At 44.1% G+C, this 15921-nt stretch overlaps 1 protein-coding gene across 38 annotated transcripts in view; it reads right to left on the reverse strand.

Annotated features, from left to right (window-relative positions):
* The window catches only part of MAP2 (microtubule associated protein 2), a 235605-nt gene that overhangs the window by 139633 nt on the left and 80051 nt on the right, over positions 1-15921 (reverse strand). For 2 of the 38 annotated variants that reach the window (XM_056349755.1, XM_056349750.1), the window contains exon 1: positions 12337-12448. The exons of 32 other annotated variants lie outside the window; for them this stretch is intronic. The gene's annotated coding sequence lies outside the window, so the exon portion shown is untranslated. 4 more of the 38 variants (XM_056349754.1, XM_056349746.1, XM_056349753.1 and 1 more) reach the window with 2 other exon arrangements.

The raw sequence follows: 15921 nt of genomic DNA on the forward strand, positions 1-15921 counted from the left end.
CAAATCCTCAAGAAGCAAAGAAAGCTGACATTTTAAAAAGAAAATTATTACCAGCTCATACGCTGCCATACCACAAAAGCCTATCCTTAAATAACTGCTGCACAATCATTCTCCCGGAGTGTTGTTATCCATCGGCTCGCTGCCTATCTCCAGACAGACGCAGTCTGCAAGCCACCAGCTTGTATCTACCATGTGTAGGTCAGGAAAAGGAAAACTGCAAATTAGAAGAAGTCCCCGCAGTGGTGAAAAGGAAAAGAGGGTGAGTGGGAGAGGAAGAGGGAGTTCACTGGCCACAGAAATTTCGAGAATGATGACAAACCAGCCGGCTCCGCCATCATCCACTTACAATAGGATGCTGCACCTCGCGGCTGCTGAAGCAGTTTGTCAGGGGGTTGCTGGTAACAAATGCCTGACAGGCATTTTAATTGCATCCAACCAAGTGTGTCCCCAGGAATCAGGCCTTTAATCCTATGAATATCATCAACTGGTTTCTTTTGTGCTGCTGCCAAACACACACAGGCACGCACTGCACAGAGACAGCAGCGCACCCGGTTTCCACTGTGATGCCGATCCAAATCCTAAACAGGTTTTACGGACGGTACATGCTGAAAAGGAGGTCTTGAGGGATTTAGCATTTTCTGCATTACGGATTAGCAGGGCGATTCACTCTCCCCCTTTATTTTTTCTATCTAGCGCTTCTGTTCACATGTTGGAACCAACTCGTCTATGCTGTTATTTGAGCCTTGCATTTGCTTATTCACACCAACGGAAAATAAAACCATGGAAAATGCAGAAGTGCTGCAGGCCTGCAGGGACAAGCGGGGACCCTTCAGGACTAACACAACGAAGGAACAAGGCTCACTGCACGGTTCAGCTCACAGGCGAGTTGCTGTGAGGAGTCTGGTTTTACTGCCCCCGTGCAGCCACCAAGTCTGCCTTGATCTCGCCTCCCTGTTCCAAGGCTTTCCCCACAACAACGTTAACCTGAGCAGGACAAGGGACCTGCAAATTGGGAAATCACCCAGTGTTTTGGGAGGAGACACAGCACGACTGGGGAGGGGCAGCAGAGAAGGGATAGAGGAACATGAAGTCATTTTTTAAAACGACAGAGTGAGAGAAACAGTTGAAAGATGAACTGGTTTGTTTTGAGCTCTGTAAGTCTGTAACGAAACAGCGCAAGCAGCAAAGGAGCAGTCAACAGAAACCAGTGAACCCAACCACACTCTGAAGGACTGAGTCTCCGCAGTCACGACACACAAGCCGAACAGATCCACTTCCCAACAGCAAGCTGGCGTTTCTCAGTCCCTGTGACAGCAGAACCCTTGAGAGGGCAGGATGTCCACAAGAAAAGGACACATCTCCCCAACACAAAGGTTGGGAGAGGCCCAACAAACCCCATCTACCTTTGAGAGGGATAAGGAGCTTACAGGAAGGAGTAATAAATCTCCAATGGATTTCCAGAGCTTCTCTACCAAAACTCCGGGGGTAGAGGGCTGCAAAGGGAATCAATTCCTTCCTGCCTTCCTCCACAACTACGACAACATGACTTTTCACACATCCATCAAACTTTGCATCAACCAGAAGTTCCACCCTCGCTGCTATAAACAGATCCTAGTGCCTTAAAAGCATCTGTACTGACCTGCCAGTTTTCCCCTCACTCTCTAAATCACCACAGCAGTGAGGAGGATGAGGAAACGAAGTAACGGAGCCCCCATAGACAGCTTGTATGGGACAAAGATAACAGTGGAAGAGGTGCTGCATGGCAGCAAAAAGGCCTTCAGAAGGAATGGAAAAAACAAGCAAGAGCAGCACTATCACAATTCTTAGACCTTTCCTCTGAGAAAGCCTCCTGTGACTCATCGGAAGGGGTGCCTGCTGCTGCCAAACCTCCCACTGCAGAGCTCATCCTCTGCAGAAACCAAGGAAACTCTAATCCTGCCCTCGTCTTCCTCACCTCCACCATTTAACAGTTGGTGCTTATTCACAGCATTGCTACCATCCCTCCCTCACTTCCCCTCTACAGCTCCCCTCCACCAGCCACTCTTTCCCCAAAGCAACCAGAAGCTCTGGGAGGTCCCAGAAACACCACCATGGGGTTGGGATAGTAGAGGGGGCAAGAAGTCCTGAAAACTGTCCTGCAGTTGCTCTCAGATGTTCCTGACAGACCTTATGTGGTTCACAAGGGATTGATCATATTGCCAGGCTGTCCCCTATATGCTAGAGCCCATAACTGAATCTCAAACCAGCCACCCAAATCACCCTCACCCTACCAATACAAGCATTTATGGGGACCCAATCTGCCAGAACAGCCCATGGCAAATGGTTTCATCACCAGATACTGCAAATAAGACATAATCTTAGTAATCAAGTTTGTTCTGGGTGCTGTGCAATATGTCTTTTCATATTCCCATAAAAGCATTTCTGACAAGACAAAAAGGGAGGAGACAGGGATGAAGAGCGTAATTCAGGTAGATGCTGGAACACAGAGAACACTCAGCTCTGCCTGAGATTTAACGTCAGGTTTTCCTGGCTCAGCCAGGAAAGCGGGATCAGTCACAAAGCAAACTCATCACATAAAATTAATGCGCCCCAAGACAGTGAAACAAGAACACTTGTGAGCAAAAAGAAATACACAAACATTTGTAAGTTGACAAGTCAAGGTCCTGAAAACATTTTAAGTTGTGAACTCATGCTACATAGCATGCATTTTCAGCACCGCACCTCTCAAAAAGGAATAAAGACATTTACAGTCTCAGTAAAGGAGGTGGTGAGACTGTGACTGAAGCCTGGTCTAAACTCCAAAAGATCTTGCATGTTCAGGTGAGTTTTTCTCTTAAATTCTGACAGATGGAAGATAGTCCACTCAGTTTCTGCACTGTAGGAGGAGCTTAGAAAATCCAGCTGCATACTGGATCCCTCTTTGCAAGGTACTGGGCAAAACAGGAGACTGCTTCTGTTAGAACAGAATACTTAGAAGAGCCAAAACACAAAGGGGAATACCGGTAGCATTCTACTAATTTTCAGGATAATAGAAAAAAAGAACGATTAAGGGGCTTGGGCTTGCTCAAGGTCACACACAACCTCTGTTATCAAGCCGAGCTGGAAGACCCTGCAAGAACCTCCATCTAAGATCTTTCCACTCAAATCGCTGTTGAAATCTTACATCCCTTTAACAAAGGACTTGGGGGTTGCCTGCTTCTTTTTTAGCAAAGACTGGGTGAACATTTTATGCAATGCCTAAAATAGCATCCAACATCATCAGTGATTTAGATTAAGAAGAGTAAGTCTACTGAACAGAAACTGCACCACTCTGGTAAAAACAGCCCTGGAACAAGAGATTTTAATTTTATTCACTACTGTCTTACCAGTTATAACTGTGCTGGGGATGTTTGTCTGCTGGAGAGGTTGAGAAGAGATGGATCCTTCACTTGACTTTGTAAATACTGCCTGTTGTTCTGCAGTAGTAATAAACATCAGACTATCCTATTTTACCAGCCATTTGAGGGACAGCCTTGATATTTTATTTTTTTTTTCCTTCCTTGTAGGGGGAGCACACATGACAACAGAAGAGCATTAATCAATTCTGAAAAAACACATGCAATATAGCATACTAGCTTTTTCACTAGAGCTACACGGTGAGGAAGGCTGAGGCTGGAGTCACCATCTGTATCTCTATGGTTACTGATAATTGAGAGGTTGAAGGATGGGGAGGAGTTAGGAAAAGCTGCAGGCTGAGTTAGCAGCTTCTGTGGGTAACAAGGTGCAAAGGATTTCAAGGCAGGTTAGAAAGATGTGGGATGCAGAGGGAGCCTGGTTTTGTTTGTAGTCTCCCCCCCACCCGAAGACAAGCATGCAAGAGCTGATGTACCTCCCTCATGCAGCCAGCCCCTCCAAAGCCTTTTCAGCTGTGCTTTTTGCTTTACAACAGCAGTGCCCCTGCTTTGTATCCACAGCAGATTTCAACATCTTTACAGGACTTACCTGTCCTTTCTCCCAGGCTACAAATAAAACAGGCCCATACAGGTGACATTGCCCTTTCCCAGCATCCATGCGAAGGCATCCCTTCACACCGAGTACCACAGCCAGCTCTCATGCACCCACTACCCCAGCAATTAACACCACATGGGCTTCTGTGCAGCATGGTTATATAAACAAGCCTTCAAAATCCAGGGAAATTACATCCTCTCTTTCCCCTACCTCAGCTTATTAGTTTAAAACCTGTCAGACACATATTTTCAGGCATGATCTCTCTTTTGTGAATTCCAAGCTGACTCTCTTCAACTAAATAATAGATATGAGCAATACCTAGAAAGGGATCTCCTATTTCCATTTCACTCTGTGCCAGCATGTCACAGAAATCAAGCTGGAAGATGTAGATAATTGAAATCCTCCCAGGCTTGCTTTTCAAAACAACTAATTCTGCACAGAACACTTTGAAGCTACTAGACAAATGTGTTCTTGGGCTTTCTTAGGAGATCCTTGGTTTCTGGTTTACAGGCCAGTGAGAACAAAAGACTAAGAAAGAAAAATTCAAAAAAGGTGTTTGTTAGCCCCAAACCTTGTACATTGATGTGGTATAGTTACTAGTAACAGCTCCAATGCAAACTTTTGTATAACCCCATAATAAACCACCACCTCTGCCCTGGCTACTGCACACGGAAGGGAATAGTCCTGTCTCACCACTTGTTCAGCCTGTTGCTTCTGGAGTGCCAGTGTCTGACGGTACCGAGCCACTGGTGTGTCTACAATAGATTTGTTACCGTTTAAAACATGTAGGTGAAGAGGTGGGTTTATTCTCCATTTCCGTTTTAATTTCGTCTTTCATTCCACTTCCTTCAGGAAGCTAAACTGCAGTTTTGCGTTACCACATAAAGTAGTACCCGTAGCGTTATAGCCACAACGAGCTAAGGTTGTAACAGAAGGCAAGTTTTCAGGGAATAGTATCTGCTCTTATCAGAGCAGTGCTGGTGCACGCACCAGTCAAAACACAAATTATAATTAACCCTATGGTCTACCTAAAGATACTGTTTTTCCTACAAACCCTCCCTCACGTGCCAACAAGAGATGGAGGCAGCTCCTGTGGCCACCACAAGCAACGAGTCTTGTAAGACTGCAAGAGACTCAGGATTCATGGCCACCCCCAAGTTAAATGCAAAGATGAGGTTTTGTCACACTCAGAAGTTGATTTTCTGAATGAAAATTAAGAGTTAAGGGTGTCAGAAAAAGGCAAAGATAGATTGATATAGGTAAAAACAGTGCTTGTGGTGTTGCCTTGACTATTACAAGGTAACCAACCACTTTTTGTAATTCCAGTTCTCAAAATCCCCCTTGCCACTGCTTGGCTCTTTGCCCCAAAAGCCTCCTCCCAGCTCTTGATAACAATGTTTCATTCTTGCTGCTCCCGTTACACTGTCTCCACCCTTCCCCTTTTGCTTCCATCACTGCCCTCTCTTTTTCATGCATCCTTCCTTTACCTCCCTCTTTCTGATACCTCCTCCTCACAAGCCTTGCTTCCCCTAACAGGTAAAGGACACAGAGAAGTCAAAAGCGTGAACAGCATGGGCTGCATGACGTCTGTTGAGCATCCTGTTACTTATTCTGCTTGCCTGTGTTAGTCCTTCCCCCACAGCTTCATCCTGTCCTTAGAGGCAATTCTGCCCTTCGTGCTCTGCTTGCAGACAAAAGGAAAGCAATTGCCCAACATAAATTCCTGCTTCTGAGAGATGCTTAAACCAGGCTCCTAAAGCTGCAGGATCCAAACCCAACAGTTAATGCTGAAAACCACGGTCAACTTTCCCATGACACCCCTGGCTAGACTGAGACACTCCTGAGAGCACGTAACAGTTGGTACCATCCAGGCTCAACCCCAGCCTTAACCTCAACCTAGCCACAGGTGTTCTTGGTAGCCCTTGAGTACGCACAGCCCTTGGCCTGGTGGGGGTCCACACAACAGTCTGTCATACCATGTGCATCTTAGAGACACGCTGAGTGTTTCTCCATCCTATCACATCGCTTATGACTAAAAAAATACTGCACATGCAAACCCTACCACTTCTCATCTTTTCGCTCTCCTGGCCTACCAGTGGGGTGATGAATCAAGACAAAAACTTGCTTACAATAAAATATCACAGCTACAGAGACAGAATTTATTCAAACGCCAGTTTGTACTTCACTTAACTATGTAACCTAATGTTTTTCAATCAACTGTCATGTCATACCTCATAACAGAACCTTTAGTTATTAATCTATATTAAGTTTATAAATAAAAGACTTTAAATTCATGAATCATTTGTTGAATCAGATTTTGCATGACATGCAATTGAAAAATAAACTCTGAGCTGGCACAGCCTTAAACATATATGAAGCAATAACTGCAATATAAAATACAGAAGCTTAACCATTTTGTCTAATCATAGGTTTGGGGCAGTATCTCCATTTCAATTCCGTTTGTATTTAGGATAATGTGTAAGCAAATGGTGAAGTTCTGTTTCAGTCCGTGGGACACTAGCACCTACTGAAATGTAGTATTGAAAATACAGGTTTCCTGAAGTGGGTCCCTCTCCACCTGTGACTCCTTTCAGAGGAAGGGTATTTGCTCCTTCATTTTCATAAGTCAATTTAAAGATCAAACTTCTTTTTTCCCCAGAGATATCTTCCCTAGCAGCTAAGTACTGTCTTCCTAAAAGCTGCCAGATAGTTATTTTCTCCCATGTCTGCACTTTCCTTCAAGAATTTTTTTAAAATGTTGGTTAGCCCTAATAACTCACTGCTTTTCCTTGACAGCAAAACCAACCAGACAGGCAATGGAAATTGCAGTAACGTGTAGTAACATGTAGCAGAATCGGTTTGAACAGCTTCTCACTTAGCAGCGCTTTATGTAACAAAGGCAGTCAGGCAGAAACCCATGGAAAACCAACCAGCTGCCGAGCGGGGCAGGAGGGAAGCAGCTCTGTCCTCGCTACGGAGGGACCATGAAAGCCGCCTAATGAGAATGCCGCCAACCAGTCAGCCTGACCCACATGGCTGCAGATGTGACGCTGTGCCAGCATGATGCAACAGCTTATTCCCTCTTCGCACGGGCATCCAGGTCCTTTGCATGGAGCTGAGCCTGTCCAATAGCTGTCCCTCCCAGACTGCAGATTGCCAGTAAAGCCAACCTTAATTAACAGCCACTTTGACCTCTAAGACAAAGCCCAGCTACAAACGCCAGAAGCCCTTCCTTGACTTTGGTGCACTGGGATCAGAAGTTGTATTTCACACACACTCTTGAAGCACTTCAGATAAAGGCAAAGAGGGCTGGCAGTGTGTGTGCTGCATGTTACAGATACCCTCTTTGCAGAGGACCCTGCTGCAAAGGGCTTCTTAATGGACTTGGACTGTTGCATTTACTGTGAAAAGAACATAGCAGATACTGCAGGCTAATTCATTAGCTCCTTGTGATTGATTCTTGTTTTCATCACCATAAAAGCAGATTTCCTGTGGTTAACAATGATCCCAATTCCCTCTTTGCTTACACACATTTAAGTCAGTCACAGCTCCACTGAGCCCACAGCAGTTGCTATGTCAAGACTAAAATGGGTTTAATGACTGGGCACTTGGATTGGGTAACTTAAACATAGGTTTCATTCACCCTGGTGTCACAGTACTGTCCAGAAATATTTTAAAGCTCTTTGTACATGAGAATTACTTCCCTCATCTCTACCAGATAGTTCCCTCAAGGGTGAAAAGCAGCAGCTGTTCAACAGCACTTGGTTACACTGCCCATGAGCTCAGGGTATGAAGCAAAGAGTGCCACATCCAATCGCCATCACCAGGGAGACTTTGGGGAGGTGTAACGTGATTATAGTCACATCTGGTTTATCAGAATGGGGTGGAAAACAAGAAAGTCATTAGGCAAAATGGAATTCCAGATAAATGAAGGACCTTGGAACTTATCTGATATACCTCAAGGGACATGACCTTCTTTTAGATAAAGTAGTACTTTGATCAATGGCATTTTAGACGACAGGCCCAAATGGCAGCACTGCCAGTAACTCAGGGAACTTGCCCTGCTGTTTCAACAAGTGCCACAGGAATTCTTGCTACTTCAAACCATCCAGACACTGGTTTATACTGTATTCAAAGGATGGTACCGTTCAGCAGAGGAGTGATCCCACAGCAATGCTGCAGCACTGATGAAAATATGATCTGGAGCTAAAAGGAGGGAAGGCAGAGAGAGAAATTGCCACTCTCGGCTCTTTTACCATACCATCTTGGTTATTTGGAAGATTTCCATTCAGATTGGAGGGTAACAGAAGAAAGCACAGACAGCTCAAAAGATAAGGGTTTACGTTCTGTGTAAGGCTCCCAAGGTACACAGAACCAGGAAGGAAAGACAGAAATAAGAGAGTTTAGCAGTTTTAACAACACTTACCAGTACAGAGGAAGAATATGCTGCGCTTTTTAAGAGCCTGAATGCTCAAATAAAAATCTTACCAAAAACAAAGACAAACATTGTGTAACTAAGGGACAGCAAAAGCACAGGAATATAATCAGAAAAGCGAAAGAATAAAATGAATTACAATTAGAAAGGCACATAAAAGGCAACTAAAAAAATTCAATACGATCTGAAAAGCAGACAGGGCAAGTCACGGTTCAGCAGAGAGGCACAGCAAAAATGATGCACAGAAGGGTATGATTCAACATATTCAACATTCGCCTCAATTTTCACAAGTAAGATCAACAGTGAGCAAATACTGCATATAATTAATTTAAAAAAGAAGCAGAACCTCAGGTCAGAATAGGAAAGAGCAGCTTCAGAAACACTTAAAACAAGATAGATACATCAGAAAATTTTGTGAATCCTCCCTGACTCAAGACGAGTACTTAAGGTTTCACAACAGATCCCAGAGAAGATAGAATGTCACGCTCCCTCTTGAAAGGAAGCTGTGGGAAATTACAAACCAGTCAGTTAAGCCTCATCCTTGCAAAGGTTTTGGAAAAACTAAACAAAAAAGTAGTTTACAAGCACCTACAGGACAAGACTGTGGCTAAAAAATACTACTGACAGTATGAGTTTGTCAGTAACAAATCCCAACAAATTAACCTCATTGCCTCCCGATTCTGCATTTATAGAATTTGGGTTTGACCCCAAGATGAGATGAGCCTGTCACGCTTCGGAAAGAATCTTTGAAAATGAAGATCATTGCAGCATACTGCAGAGCATCTCCCAAATCTAAAAGAAACGGACTGAACAGCATATTGAGAGACGAGGCCTCAAACACGTAACTAGACAAATCAGAAGTAGCTAGGCAGTAGCTTGGCAGGAAAAGGCTTACTGTGGGGAAAAAAAAAAAAAAAAAGAAATCAGTTTTATTTATCCTAATGGGGATGCTGTCCCTAAAACACTGGGATAATTATTCCTTTTTCTTTGTTGGTGGTGATGTCTCAGCTGGCGAAGTGCCAAAATTTGGGGTTTGCACAGTAAGAAAGATATTGGCAAACTGGGGAGAGTCCAGACACAAGCAAAAGGGAGTTTGGGAAAACATTCTTCTAATCTTTCCTTGTAAAGCACATGTTTTCAGATAGGTTTCTCTGAAGTACAGAATACCAAACAGTAATAAAAATCTTCCAGGGTATCTAATTTGTGAAGATAACGCAAGCAAGCAATTACATTCTAAAACAACGGGGGAGTGGGGGGTGTGTGTGGGGTGTGGGAGTGTGTGGATAAAGGAATTCACTGAGCTAATTAAAAGCAAAGATGATTTTTTGATGTGGTATTTAAAAAAAAAACCCAGCTACTGAGGAAGTTCAAAATGTATTTATTTATTATTTTTATTAAAAAAGCATCAAGGACAGTGCCTAGACATGCTGGCATCCTCCTCGGAGTGAATAAGGATCCTGTTGTCCTGTTCTACAGGCACATGGTTTCTACAGCCATGCAACTGTGCACAGACTGGGCAACTGGTACAGCCCCCCGCAAAATTCACCTGGGCCACAGGACTGACTCATATTGCCTTTTGGCCATACTTCAGGAGGCTTCCCGAGAAGCCAGATCAGGATCCCCGGTGCAGAGCACGGCACTGCACCAACACTGCTCCCTCCACACCTTTCTAACCTGCACCAGCCATGGTGCGGGGGATCTCAGCCCCAGACCCAACCTGCCATTAGCATTCAGAGAGCCACAAAGCCTACAGCTCCAAGGACACCGGGGCTGGAAAAGGCATACCAAGGGGAGCACGGCACTGCACCAACATTGCTCCCACTACATTAAATTGGTCTCTCAGAGGACAAGGCAAGTGTGACAAGGCCTAAGCTCTTCCACGTGAATCCTATGTCCTGCTACCCTCTGCTGCTGGAGCACCTCAATGGATTGGGGAGGGCGCCAAGGCTGGCCCTTGTCTATCCACAGTGCCATTGAGATCATACATTAGGGTCTGGGAGCAACATTTTGCTAGGTCTGCGACCTGCCATCTCCCAGACTTCCAGCTGGTCCACAGAGTGGGATTGGTTCAGATGAAGGTGTCTGTCCACTTACAAATGTCAAAGTAGAGACTGAAAAACACAGATGCTCCTAGCATTTGCAAGAAGGCTCCTTACCTCTTTTTAAAAGGTTTCAGAATCAAAGCCAGTCTTTGGGACACAACAGCTCTTATATTTGAGCAAAAAACCCAAGCAATGATGCGGAACCTGCAAGTGAAAACCCAGGAGAGCAACACTATTAAGAAAGACCGCAGAAGGAATGAAGAGGAGAGAATAAATGGAATAACTAATACACATTTGCTCCAAGGTTCTCTCTGCACCAATTGGCAAAAAGAATACAACGGAATCATTAATAATTGAAGGAACTTGAAGACAAAGGCATTTTCAGCCAACATTAGATAAAGGGATGAAAGAGGGCTGTAATGAGAACTCTGATGATGGTATCTTGGCGGGGGGGGGGGGCTGGGAAGGAGGGGGTTATATTTAAAAGAAATAGTTCCTTTGTAAAATGAGAGCAAGCATTCTCATTACTAATGCAGACAGACCCATCTAAAAGACCTTATTCAACTGATGGTGTCACTGAACACCCTTTCGGACACAAGCTCTCCACTAACAATATTAAACAAGGATAGGAGACTGCTGTAGCAAAATATAAAGTGTCACTTGTTTACATTTTTTAGCCTCATAATTTATTTAAGGATGAATATTAACAAGCATCCAGCTTTCTAAACTTTTCTTAACTCTGATGATTCTCTGTACATAGTTGATGGGAGCTTGGGCTTTCATTGCTTTTGGAAGTTGGCCCTACAGACCAAGTCAGGACCAACATTACTAGCAAAAAATCAACCAAAAAAAGAAAGGAGGGTATCACTTCTTAGGAGCTGAATCTTGCACTGAGGAATTTCCACCGATACCTTTTGAAGGCCACCAGCAGTGGAGTCACACACACTCAATGCCTGCCTCTGGTTCGAAGCCTTGAGTTTTGCACAAGACTGTTTCTGAGCAACCAAACTGCACAGAGACGAACAAAGGACACGTTAATTTTACTGGCTCACTGCCATATTTTGGGAGAAAAGTATTCAGTAAGACTGAAATGCATTGTTTTCACCATAAAGAATAAAAAGCTACATCTTCAAAAACAGTACAGAAAAGATGAGATTAAATAAATTTCCTAGGAGGAGGGAATGGGGGGCAAAAAAACCCCACAGCAAACAAAGAAACTAACCCACAACTCCACAGCATGCACAGAGGGGACTACTAGCAACCTGTCATGAACCTAAAGCTCTGTCAAGGGTAACCAAGTCCAAATTAACTATTGATATATTCACTCAAAAAGCTACTCTTGCAAACCTTTCCAAGCCCCGTGAACATGGTCATGCAAACCACAAAGGCATTTTCAGATTTACACTCTAGCTTCATTGCTCACCACAGCTAAGTCGATGGGAAACAACTCCACTCCGCAAGAAGTTAAGATAGAAAATGCAACAGAGCAACACAACACAGCACAACCTGTCTGCAGCCCCACCTGAAAAAAGCCCTGAAAAAAGGAGTAGGGTGGCCCTCCTGCAACCCTTCACACCCAGAGGACTTCTTCCCAACTCCACACAAAGATTGCATTTTCTGGTCTGCTAGCTTTGCTCAAGTCACCTTCTGCTGTCCTCTGAATATCCCCACTGCAATCAGCAGGGTGACGAGCTGTAACAGCTACTCAACCCAGGTAAGTGTGGCAGGACAGACCCTGTTCTTGGCTGTACGCTGCAGGTACACACATGGAGACACAGAAGCAGAATGGACAGAACCCAGTTTTATGGGGACAGGGGCAGGGGGTTGCATTATCTTATTTAGCTGTTGGGGATCTCTAACATGTAGACTCACCTTTGTAACTCCTGGCTTTTAGGAACTGTGTTATTTTCTTGAGCCTTCCTGGGATTCGTCCCTCTTTACAGAACTTGCTGCAAACTTGGAAAAACACTTAGCCCGCTGTGCCGTGGCTCAGCAGCATTCCAATGAGCAGAGAGGGAGCTCGAGGGGCCGTTCATCCCACCCACCTCAGTACAAGTCACCCCCAAAGACACACACCTACCTCCCACAACTGAGCCTTGACTTCAGCTCAGACTAGAAACCAAACCCCATGGCAACTCAAGTATGTTAATCTTGGGGTTCACCTCCCTTAATAGCAGCCCTTATTCATAGGACTTGCAAACCGTCTAGTATTTTGTACTGCCTTCATTAATTATTTTTGCTTTCCAACAATGCAAACCAAAAACCTCAGAACCTGGACAACTAGCAACATCACCCTTCAAATTTTCATTGCTTACACTCAGTTATAAATCTTCTGCCTGACAGAGCTTTCACAGGACAAGAGATTTCTGGAAAAGGAATAGGTTTTCATTATGGGATGTATTCTCTATTCATTGCATATGTGAGATTTTTAAGGGACAAAACCAGCCTGTGCATTTATTTGAAAACTACTAATCCTCACTTCAACTTAATTTCTTATTCTTTGCTATTCAGAGATGACATTTTGAAGAAGAGAGAAATAAATATTTATCACACTTCTTAATAAAGGAAAACCATGAAAAGTTATTAATAAATCATGAACAGCTTTACTAATAAAAAAATATAGGTCCATGCCAAAATAACCAGCCTTCACACATAAAAACCCAGCATGCAAACAAAACACAGGAAACCTACACCTGCTGCAGGAAGTTGCAGGTCAAGAGTCAGAAAACTTCACATTTGGTAAAGCCACCTAAGCCTTTGTTAATTTGTGATTTTTCTCCAGGATATTTCAATTCTTTGGTACAAGATGTCATCTGTTAAGGCCATCAAAGGACTGGGAGCTCTAGAAAAAACTCACACTAATTGTTTCTCAAAAAGCATTGACTGGTTACACCTGGGTGCTGGAAATAATCTGAACTTTAACGACTGCAATGCTGGGAAACACACTTTTCTTCCAGCCCTTTTTGTTCCCCCAGCAGACAGTACTTGCTGATTCTTCTTGCTGGATTTAGGCCATTTCCAGTTGCTGACCCCCCACCATTAGTCCATTAAAAGGGGGCCCTAATGAAAACAGCTTTCTCAAATCAGATTTCCTTCCTGCGGCTGTTCCCCACACTTACACTCACAGATCTCTTCTCTGTTCTCTTCTTCAGCCCCTCCTGAGGGCAGAGTTCAACATTAGAGAGGCAAGTCACATCAGGAGCATACACCAACATTCAGTGAAAGGCACTGGTAGGACAAAAGAGCTTGTTTTCCCTTACACCTTTTGGAGAGATTTAAGAGCATCTTCTCAGCAAAAAGACATCCCTACACATGCCCCATCTGACTGACTGTCAAACAGACTAGCTGATTCCTGTCTCCCACCTTTCCCAAATTCCAAAATACTCTGTTACTCTAGAGTTTAACAGGATCTATCAATTATTAAACCAATTACAAGCTGTGAATACTTAGAAGTATTCAAGCACTTAAGGAAGAAAGAAGAAAAAAAAATAAAAGGATGAGGTTATCTTCTCTAATTTCTGCTTCCTGAGTCGCTACCCAGGGGTCACTTCTGATGGGGACGGCAGGGAAGAGCAGCTCTCCTGCCCTGAACCTCACAAAGCTCTCAGGCTAAGAAACCAATGTTTTCTCCTGAAAGATTTAGGATAATTCTGACATGTTTTTGTGTTATAAATAGGACAAATGTATATAAATCTAGATTTAGATAAATGTGGAATACACAGTTACATTACTAGGACTCCATTTCTTCCACCTTTTTTTCCCTTGTTCTTCAACCTGTTTGCTGCAATATTCAACAATTCTCTTTGACTCTGTGGCTTCCATCCATGTCTTTCCCCTTCCTGCTGCTTCTTTGTATCTCTGTTCCCTTCCACTCAATTTACCATCTTTCTCCATCATCCGCATCTTCAAGGCCTGCATGAACTCTGCCCCAGCACCTGCCCACTGCCACTGCTGCGGGCTGTGCCTGCCCTCCACCCAGGCTCCCCCTGAAGGCCTGCAAGCTCCCAGCCCCCCCAAGAGCAAGGCTTCCACAGCCACATTACACCCCCGCTGCAACATGTTGCAGATCCTTGGTTACATGCTAAACACATGTCCCCGGCCAGGTCATCCTACACATGGTATAAACACCTACTCCCAGCCATGCCCCAAACCCACACAGTGTCCCTGGTGCATCTTTCACCGCATTCCTCCACCCTCTGGCTCTCATTCCCTCTTGCCCCCTGCTCTGCTTCATCCTAAGCAGATCAAGCATGGCTTAATCATCTCACAGTGGTGTGAAAAGGCCTAAAAAATTACCGTTTTGCAATGCGTGCATCAATCTTCAAGTGAAAGCTGTTTACATGTGCTGCACCTTGTCGTCAAACTGCTTTCAAAAATTCAATGTGCATGCCATTGGGGCAAGCAAAATGGAGCAGTTTTCTCTCCACTTTCCCCACCTAACCTTCAAGCTTTTTTTCTTGTCTCTTTCCATCCCCTTGAACAAGGGAGAAACCAAGTGTAGGAACCTTCTCTATACAAAGCTATATTTTATAAATAAGTATACACACACATTGGTTCAGATTGACTCCAAAATATAGCCGAGATAGAAATAACCAAACACTATTTTATTTTGTTATGCCTTGGTAGAAATGATTTTACACTTCATTAACTTGAAAAATAAGTCACTGCGACCAGCACATGTCTTCTACCCTGCAACATGCAATCTGATGAGCAGAAGGCAGAGTGCAAAAGGCAGGTATCACTTGAAGATAAGTCTCCTGACAGCATGCCCCTAATATCCATGCATTGAGCAGGTGTTTGCCATCTGATAGAGAACTCTGAGAACAAGATAAACTAGAAAGCTTAAGGCTTTTTTTGCCATCTCATTTTATTTTTATTCAGCTACCACTCCACATGTTGCTATTTAATTTCCGTGGCTCAAGGTTTTGCCCCTTTAAAAGACCAAAAGACTCTCTCATCCTGAATTAATCTTTCATTCCTGAAAAGCACTGGACTGAATCTCCTTATTTCCCCCTGGGTACACCAAGGGTAGTGACAGCTGATCCTTGCCTGCACTGCCCAGTCAATTTTTATTATGCTCCTTCTGAAGCCTACAAAACCTCTTCAGCAGTGAAAGCACTCTCAGCACGAGGGCACTGCACAAACACCTGCTAAGAAATAAATGCATGAGATGAGATAATGGGTGGGAGGAGGAAAGAGGCCATAAGGCGCAAAGTAGCTCACTGGAACCAGAGGCAAGAGACCAGTCCAGCTCCTGCATCTCTGCCCTGACTTCCAGAAACTGGGTGAGAAAATAGTTCCTGCAACCCAGCTTCTTCCCCACATTTGGCCTTCCTTACCCACTAGTACGGCAAACAATTATTGTATTGTTTACATTTTATCTACACTGCAGCAGCTTGAGGCTTCGGTCCCAAACCAGCTCCAGAGTACTAGGTACCGCAACCTTTTATCACCTGC

This window comes from Falco biarmicus, chromosome 8, assembly GCF_023638135.1.
Source record: "Falco biarmicus isolate bFalBia1 chromosome 8, bFalBia1.pri, whole genome shotgun sequence".
NCBI lineage: Eukaryota > Metazoa > Chordata > Aves > Falconiformes > Falconidae > Falco > Falco biarmicus.